Raw genomic sequence first — 9,148 nt, forward strand, 5'->3', positions numbered from 1 at the left:
TTAAAAAATTAAGGAAATATGCGTCAAATAAAATATATAAAATAGTAAAAAGATAAAAGCCTCTCATCGATTGCTTTAGGTCACAAATATTGTTGAGTCACCTGTTACGTTCCGTATTTTTACATATTGGGACAACCCGGATGAACTATGATAATTTGAGGCCAAGATTATTTCGGGATTTGAAGTCGGGACTTTTGACCATTTGATTTTATTTTGAGATATAAGTTATGTATGAAATTGTTGACATTGCACACTTAGGGAAAATTGGGACCACAATTCATAAAAATGGAATTTAAAAAAAAAAAAAAAAATGTTGTACAAAAATCCCTTGGTGGCCATGTAAATGGGAATTGGTCCCACACATTGTGTGGCCAATTTTAATTGGTCCAACACATTGTGTGGGCCAAGACACTTGGAGATATTTGTGGACTTAAAAAGGATGACTTCAAGTCATATTTCCCTCATTACACTTCAACACTTAGCACAAAAAGAAGACAAAACTTGAGAGCACCACCACCCCCACTGTTTCGGCCAAGCCTCAAGAAAACCAAATCAATTTCTAGCTTCCCTAAATATATTTCCTTGGTACAAACCCACTATATTGAAGACCCTAAGTAGCGTGGAAGTATTGTTTGAATCATTTAACCATTCATTGTGTCCAATTGCAAAACCCTAGGCTATTGGGAAATTGAAGAGAAAAGGTAAGATTTGATTATGTTTCATGTGTTATGAAGGTTGTATGCATCTTGTAGTATGTCAAAATGGAGGAAAATCATGAAATATGAAATGTTGGAAGTGAGTTGTGTGTGTGGTGCTTGACCGTGCAAGTATGTGTGTGTGTTGTGTTGTGTTGTGTTGTGTTGTGTTAAAACTATGAATTAATGTCTAGTTAGAATATTATGATCATTGTAGGGTGAAGGAATGATTGAGAATTTATCCATATGTGTATGTTGGTGTGCTAGCCGAAAATGGGTCACCTTATATGGCAATGAATAAATTAATGTCGCTTAATGTTTTAGTCGTCGTCGTTATGAATTCGATGTTGGAAATGAATGCCTAATGACTCAAATTGATGTTGTAATTGATGCGGCCTGATTTGGAGGTTATAGTATGTTCTATACAATTTGTATGTTGATGAGAATAGCATTGTTAGAATGTGAATTGTGGATGCAAAACGTGACTTGAAAATGAAAAGAGGGCTGCTCGGTTAGGGGCTGGTTTCGGCCAGCATGGATTTTTTTTTTTTTGAATTGTTTAGGATGTCCTAGAATATTGTTGGTAAAGAGTCGGGTGGATAATTAAATGTGTGAGCGATATTGTGGCTCGAATGTAAGCCGTTGAATTGAATATTTGGAAAGTTGTCGAATGATGAAAAGAGAGAGCTATTATTGTTGAATTACCTTTCAGATTAATTATTAATGTTGTTAGGTTGGTTGTGGTGGTTGTTGTTGATTGATATGGCCGAGTTAAATTCTCGGGGCAGCCTATTTACAGGGGAAATGCTGCCCGAATTTCTGTAGAATTAAGGGCGAAATTGGAATTTATTGCCCAATAAGTCTTTAGCTGATGTTTGGCATTTTATGGCTTATTTTTAGATCGTGGGCAGCCCGAAGCCTAGTTTGGACTTAGCTTGAGTTGGATCATATTGGAGAGCGTTTGAGGTATGTAAAGTAACCTTTCTTTTTGGCATGCCTTAGTTAAAGTAGGCCATGATACGAGCCTCTAGGAAACTCTATTCTCGCAAATCTGAGCTTGTCTATGATTCGTATTTGTTTCCTTGGTATTCTTGGGCGCATATGCCATAACATTGATTCTTATATCCTTGGAGTTTATAATTTGTAAAGATTTCATGAAAGTTGATTTTTGGTTTCAAAGCTTGTTCTTTAGCGATTCCAAAAGTTCAAACGCCCATAACTTCCTCAGAAAAGCTCGGACTGCTTTGAAATTTTCGTAGGAGTTTGTATGATATAAAATGAGTATGTTTTTCATAGGCGGGCTCAGTTCGGGTCTATACTCGTCCGTGGGTCCCGCGACGCCCTTTATGTAATTTCGGTAACTTTGGGAAGAGAACGTTGCAATTATTGTTCCGATTTCAAATATGACTATTTTACTTATCTTTTGGATTTATGATAATGATTTTATGCATATGATTCCTCACTACTCCGCTCGTGCCCTATGATATCGTTCGTCGGTTCCCGGGCCGGTTCGGTTGTCGTGCGTATTATGATACATTCCGGTGTTATGCTGTGTTTATGGTTCACCGAGCTCCTCGCTCGAGGGCCGGGTTCCATATATGTTTGGCGTTATGCTGTGATTGGCGTTATGCTGTGTTGTGATGTGTGCCGGGGATTCGGAGATTTGAAACTTTCTGGTGTTATGCTGTGTTATGGCGTCATCGACAGGCGGGCGACCATATTTTCCTGTGCCCTATGCATAATTTATACTTTGGAAATAAACATTTTGATATTTTTGGATATGTATTATTTTCCATACTTCTGATTCGATTATTGTTCAAGGCTTATTTCTGTACCTTCTGCTTTGCATACTCAGTACATATTTCGTACTGACCCCCTCCTCCGGGGGCTGCGTTTCATGCCCGCAGGTACAGACGCACAGCCTGGTGATCCACCGGTTTAAGACACCCCCTTCTGCTATTCGGAGTGCTCCTCTCATTCCGGAGCTTATATTTTTGGTATATATATATTTGTTAGTGCATTTATATATATTCGTTCATGGGTACGGCGGGCCCCTGTCCCGTCATATGATTTTGTCGGTCTGTTTAGAGGTCTGTGGACATGTTTGTGGGTTAGGGTCTTTCTGTACGGATGCGTGTATATGTTGTGTTTGGGCGATCCCATTCGCCGCGGCGGCCGGTCCGCATATGTTTACATGTTGCTTTGTTGGCCGGTGTGGCCTTTGTTGGTATTTTCTGTGCGCAGGGTTATTTTGGATAGTCTGTAAAACAAAGGAAACTCTGCCGAAATTTTTCCGGAAATTTTCTAAATTTGAAATATAGCCTTGACGGCTTCTGCTATATACTTGAATGCGTTTGATAAAATTTGAGATAGCATTTGATAGATGTGTTTGGGTGCCCAGATCGGGTACTAGTCACGGCCTACGGGGTTGGGTCGTGACATCACCCCTGTCTGTATGGTAGGCATTTAATTAATGTACACTATAGTAAATAATTTTGACACTTTTTTTGTTTGGTTGATAGTTTGAAATAATTAATCCCAATATTAAATAGCGCATAAGATACTATATATTACAATGTTTGATTTATTGCATAAAAATTCCAATTGTCCTATACGAGGCCACAATCCTAATGTCACATGAAAGAAATACCTCTAGACTAGACCAAACTTTTCGCAATGATTATAGGCTTCAAAAAATAATGATTCTCATTGTTAAGATTGAAATAATCATGGTGTCATGCGGAAGTTTATAATTGCAAACCTTAAACGATGATAAATCAGACGATAAAGAAACAAATATTAAAAGAAGCATCTTCTAATATAGTTTGGCCAATTGACACACAGAAAACTAATATAAAATCATAAAATCCTATTGAGAAAATAATCTCCCCCTAAACAAGACTCTTTAATGACTACATTGTGGATGCTATTATGTTGTGAATAAGACGAACAAATCTTCTATTTATAGAAGTCTAAATTTGTTCCTACAAGAAAATGAATAAATATGGTAGAATCCTTTTCCACAAAGAAAATATTTTTTCAAGAAATTCCTTTTGAAGTAAAACACAATTATGGTAAAATTCAAATAAGGTAGGAAATTCAGGACAACCCTTAACAAACTCCCTTTTTGCCTGAATTTTCTGGCAAAATAATCTTGATTTTTCATCTTCACGTAATCTTCATCACTGCCTCTTGTCATGGTAAAAAATATTATGGTTTAAAAATATTTTGATTTATTTTAAAGATGCAGCAGTAGGAATGTTGAAAATATGGTTGAAAATTCATCTCCACAGTTAATGTAGTATTCTGGACAAAATCTTCATTATCATGAAATTGATTGCAGCTTGATTTGAACACGCCTTGAACTTGTCTTCAACATGCTAAACCATTGGTTGAACCATCGGCTCGGATACCACTTGTTGGGATCGAAATAATCAGGATGTCATGCGGAAGATTATAATTGCAAACCTTGAACGACAATAAATCTGACAAAGAAAATCATATTAAAAGAAGCATATTATTCTAATTCGGTTGACCAATTGGGCCACAGAAAACTAACATAAATGCATAAAATCCTATTGAGAGAATAATCTCTCTCCCTAAACGAGGCTTTTTAATGACTACATTATGAATGTTACTGTGTTGTGAATGAGAAGAATATATCTTCTATTTATAGAAGTCTAAATCTTCTCCTACAAGAAAAGGAATAAATATGGTAGAATCTTTTTCCACAAAGAAAACCTTTTCTACCAAGAAATCTCTTTTGAAGTAAAACACAATTATGGTAAAATTGAAGTAAACTAGGAAATTCAGGACAAACCCTTACACAGATTGCAACCCATATTTCTATTTCAAAGTTAATTTCTAATACGGTCACTCAACTAACAACTTTTATATATTTCGAAAGTCATTCAACTTTGTTTTGTAAGACAAAAATCACTCAACTAAAGATAATTATCTCATGAAAGTCACTCAACTTTGTTTTGTAGTAGTAAAGTTACTCAACTATTGTCATTTCATCTACAAAGCCACTCAACAAATTCAAGGGATATTTTCTATAGATATTGCCGACGTGAAAAAAGGTGTTGGATCAGATAAGAGGTGAAAAAGGCCAAAAAGAAAAAGAAGCCATTTTTATTCATGCTAAGTACAAACAGAAAGGTAAAGCATATCTAAAAGATTTACATAGCTAATTCTACATGTCCAAAGCTAGAGTTCAAATGCAGGGAACCTCGTTTCAATTGGTTCAATCATGTCGAGAAAGAGATATGCCATTCCTCCGATTCCTTCAAATAGTGAGTACGGGCAATAACTCCCTCCGATAAGAGAGTCTGAGCTCAAACATGCAAGCGCCTTTAAAGTGTTGTCAATGAGTAACTTGGTAAGCTTTAAATAACAAGATTAGTTCCTAAAGCTCCAGTGTAAAGTATATTGTCACTCACATGTTCCCTTTTTTTTTTCTTCTTAGTTTCCCACCCGGCATTAGAACCCGACTATGCCGGATTTGCGCCGTGTAGAGTTCATTTCTGGGGATCACGCTCATCTTTCCATACTCACAACTGTTACATAGTTTGTAATACAGGAGTAATTTGGGTACTACAGTTGAAATAACTAGTTTGGATACCTAGATGAAATAGGTACCATCCTTGAAAACTCTTTTTGGTACTCTTTTTGGGTACCACTGTTGAAATGGTACCGTTAGTGATATATTCGAACATGTACCATTGGTGAAATTCCTAAATTCCTAACAGGTACCACTGGTGAAATATTTCAACAGGTTTGACACAACCTTTGGAACAAGGACACAACGTTTCGGAACAAGTATTTAATTCAACTGCTTATCTTCTCTATAAATAGAGAAGTAATTACTACATATCAAACACTTTCAATTCAACTGATAATAGGCTTGTTGTATCCCAAAAGGAGCGTTGTCAGCTAACCCCATAGACAGGCAATCACTTTTTTGACAAAGTGATAGTATCACGCCTCAAGCCTTTCCTTTCTATTCTCTTCATCTAAATTCTAACAATTCAAAAGAGTGATTTCTCACTGTTATGGAAATCAATCAAAATTCCAGAATCTCTTTGATGAATAAGGATTTCATCAACTTGATAGGTTTGATGGAACCAACTTCACTCGCTGGAAGGATAAGATGGTGTTTCTTCTCACTGCTTTGAAAATTTATTATGTTTTGGATCCTGAAATCACTGCAATTCCAGAACCAACTGAGGGAGAATCTAAAATTGTGAAAGCATTAAGGAAGAAATGTGAAAAGGATGAACTAATTTGTCGTGGGCATATTCTCAATACGCTCACTGATCAATTATATGATCTCTATTCAAATTTGAAGACTCCAAAAGAAATATGGGATGTGCTAGAGGAAACATATCAAAACGAAAAAAAGGGCACAAATAAGTTTCTTTCTTTGCAATATTTTGAGTTTCAAGATAAAGAGAACTTATCAATCAAGGATCAAATTTATAAACTGCAAGTGCTAATTTCTAAACTACGAGATCTTGATGTGAAAATTCCTGATGCTCTGCAAATTGGTGCAATTTTGTCCAAACTGCCTAATTCATGGAAGAATTGTAGAAAGAGAATTTTGCATTCTCGTGAAACTTTGACTTTTGAGCAATTCAAAACCCATCTGCAAATCGAAAGTGAAACTCGTGCATGCGACTCAGAGTTTCAACCTGTTTCAAAGATTAATAATCTGAGTCACTATGTTGAAAGCAAGTCAAAGTATGAAAAAGGTTCTAGTTCTGGTCTTAAAGCCAATAAAAAGGTTTTTAAGAAAAAGGCTATAAAACCAGTTACTTGCTTTAATTGTGGCAAGAAAGGCCATTTTTCTCGTGACTGCAGGTTTAAAAAGAAGGGAAAGAATTTTGGAATCTCAGAAAATTCCGAAAAAGGCAAACATGATTGAGGAAGTTGTTACAGATTTGGTTGCTATGGTATCAAATTTAAAAATTGGAATGTAACAGAAGTAAACATGGTTGATCCCTTAAAGTCAGAAGAATGGTGGCTAGATTATGGCACTACCATTCATGTTTGCAACAACGGAAACTTATACAAGACATATGAAGAATGCAAGACACCTGAAGGTGTTTTTATGGGCAATGATGCTGAAGTCAAAGTTGAAGGCAAAGGCAACGTTGAATTAAATTTCACATATGGACAAAAACTAACTTTGTTGAATGTTTATCATGTGCCTGAAATTAGGAAGAATTTAATTTCTGCAAGTTTGTTATCCAAGAAAGGATTTAAGATTGTCATAAAATCTAATAGTGTTATTATTTCTAAGAATTCTATGTTTGTTGGGAAAGGATACTATTGTAATGGTTTGTTGAAGATGAGTATTAATAATATTAAGAGTTCTGCTTATATCTCGAAGTCAAATTCTTTGTTATGGCATGCTAGATTAGGACATTTAAATTTTGGTTCTATGAAATTCATGTCAAGGATTGGATACTTAGAATGCAATCATAAACAATTAGATAAGTGTGAGGTTTGCATCCAAGCAAAAATGACAAAGAAATATTTTCCTAGTGTTGAAAGAAATTCACAACTACTTGAACTTATACATTATGATATATGTGAATTAAATGGAATTTTAACAAGAGGAGGAAAGAGATATTTTATTACTTTCATTGATGATTATTCTAGATATAGTAATGTCTATTTAATCAAAACAAAAGATGAAGCCTTTCAGAAATTCAAAGAATTTAAATTTGTGGAAAATCAAAAGGATCAAAAGATCAAAATGTTAAGAAGTGATAGGGGAGGAGAGTATTTCTCCAATGAATTTTGTGAAGTTCATGAAATTATACATCAGAAAACTTCGTCTTACACTCTACAACAGAATGGTTTGGCTGAAAGAAAAAATCGAACGTTAGTAGATATGACTAATCCCTTGCTCTTAAATGCTCAGTTACCTCAAGATTTATAGGGAGAGGCTATACTAACAGCTTGTCATATTCTTAATAGAGTTCCTTTTAAGAAAACTCATACCTCTCCATATGAGTTATGGAAAGGTAGAAAACCTAACTTAAATTAAAGTGTGGGGGTGTCTAGCCTTTTATAAGGTTCCTGACCTTTAAAGATCAAAGTTAGGTCCAAGAGGTATTAAGAGCATATTTTTTGGTTATGCACAAAACTCAAAAGCATATAGACTTTTGAATTTGGAGACAAATGCTATTGTAGAATCGGTGCATGTGGAATTTTTAGAAAATAAATTTCTATATAATTCTAGTGAGAATTCTACAAAAGAGCAAAGCACAAGTTGTCCTACTCAAAGTAATTTTGAAATGATAAATAAGAAAAGAGGAGATGATTCTCAACATGAAGTTGAACCTTGGAGGAGTTAACGAGTGAGAAAAGAAAAGTATTTAGACTCCGATTCTATTTCTTCACAAGACATTGTATTTCTTGTAGAAGGAAGTAAGAGCAAAGTCAATCAATGTATACCCATTTTGTTAAATACTGAAAGTGATCCAAAACGCTTTAAAGAAGCAATGTCTTCAGAGATGCAACTTTTTGGAAAGAAGCTATAAATGATGAGATGGATTATATATTATCCAACAACACTTGGATAATAGTAGATTTTCCTACTGGTTCTAAACCTATAGGCTGTAAATGGGTATTTAGAAGAAATTATGATACCAATGGTTGTGTACAAACCTTCGAGGCAAGGTTGGTTGCTAAAGGTTTTACACAAAAGGAAGGTATTGACTATTTTGATACATATGTTTCTGTTGCACAAATAATATCCATAAGAGTGCTTTTGGCTTTAGCCTCTATACATAATTTATATGTGCATTAAATGGATGTGCAAACTGCATTCTTGAACGGTGATTTATGTGAAGAAATATATATATAGAACAACTAGAGGGATCTGTTCTTCCTGGAAATGAGAATAAATTTTGCAAGTTAGTAAAATCCCTTTATGGGTTAAAGCAAGCTCCAAAGAAGTGGCATGAGAAATTTGATGATGCCATTTTATCATATGGATTTGTACATAATAATGCTGATAAATGCATTTATTCTAAGTTTACAAAAGATTATGGTGTCATAATAAGTTTTTATGTGGATGACTTATTGATATTTGGTACAAACATGCTTGGACTTAATGATACTAAAAAGTATCTCAATTTAGTCTTTAAAATGAAAGATCTTAATGAAGTTGACACATTCTTGGAATTAAGATCAAGAAAAGTGATAAAAGTATCTCCTTAAATCAATCACATTACATAGAAAATGTGATTCGAAAATTTAGTCACTTGGAAATCAAACAGTTTAAAACTCCTTTAGATTCAAATATAAAGTTGACTGAAAATATTGGAAGGGTTTTAGCATAGTTGGAATATGCTAGTGCTATTGGAAGTATTATGTATGCAGCACATAGCACACGATCGGATATAGCACATGTAGTTTGCAAACTTTCAAGATATACA

The 9,148-nt window shown here is 34.8% G+C and overlaps 1 long non-coding RNA gene across 1 annotated transcript; it reads left to right on the forward strand.

Moving 5' to 3' along the window:
* Positions 1–254: 254 nt before the first annotated feature.
* On the forward strand, positions 255–3,036 carry LOC132623057 (uncharacterized). Its single transcript, XR_009576085.1, has 3 exons — positions 255–701; positions 1,596–1,661; positions 2,603–3,036. It is a non-coding gene; the product is annotated as an uncharacterized LOC132623057 (long non-coding RNA).
* Positions 3,037–9,148: the final 6,112 nt, after the last annotated feature.

The sequence above is a fragment of the Lycium barbarum genome, chromosome 12 (genome assembly GCF_019175385.1).
Source record: "Lycium barbarum isolate Lr01 chromosome 12, ASM1917538v2, whole genome shotgun sequence".
Classification (NCBI taxonomy): Eukaryota; Viridiplantae; Streptophyta; class Magnoliopsida; order Solanales; family Solanaceae; genus Lycium; species Lycium barbarum.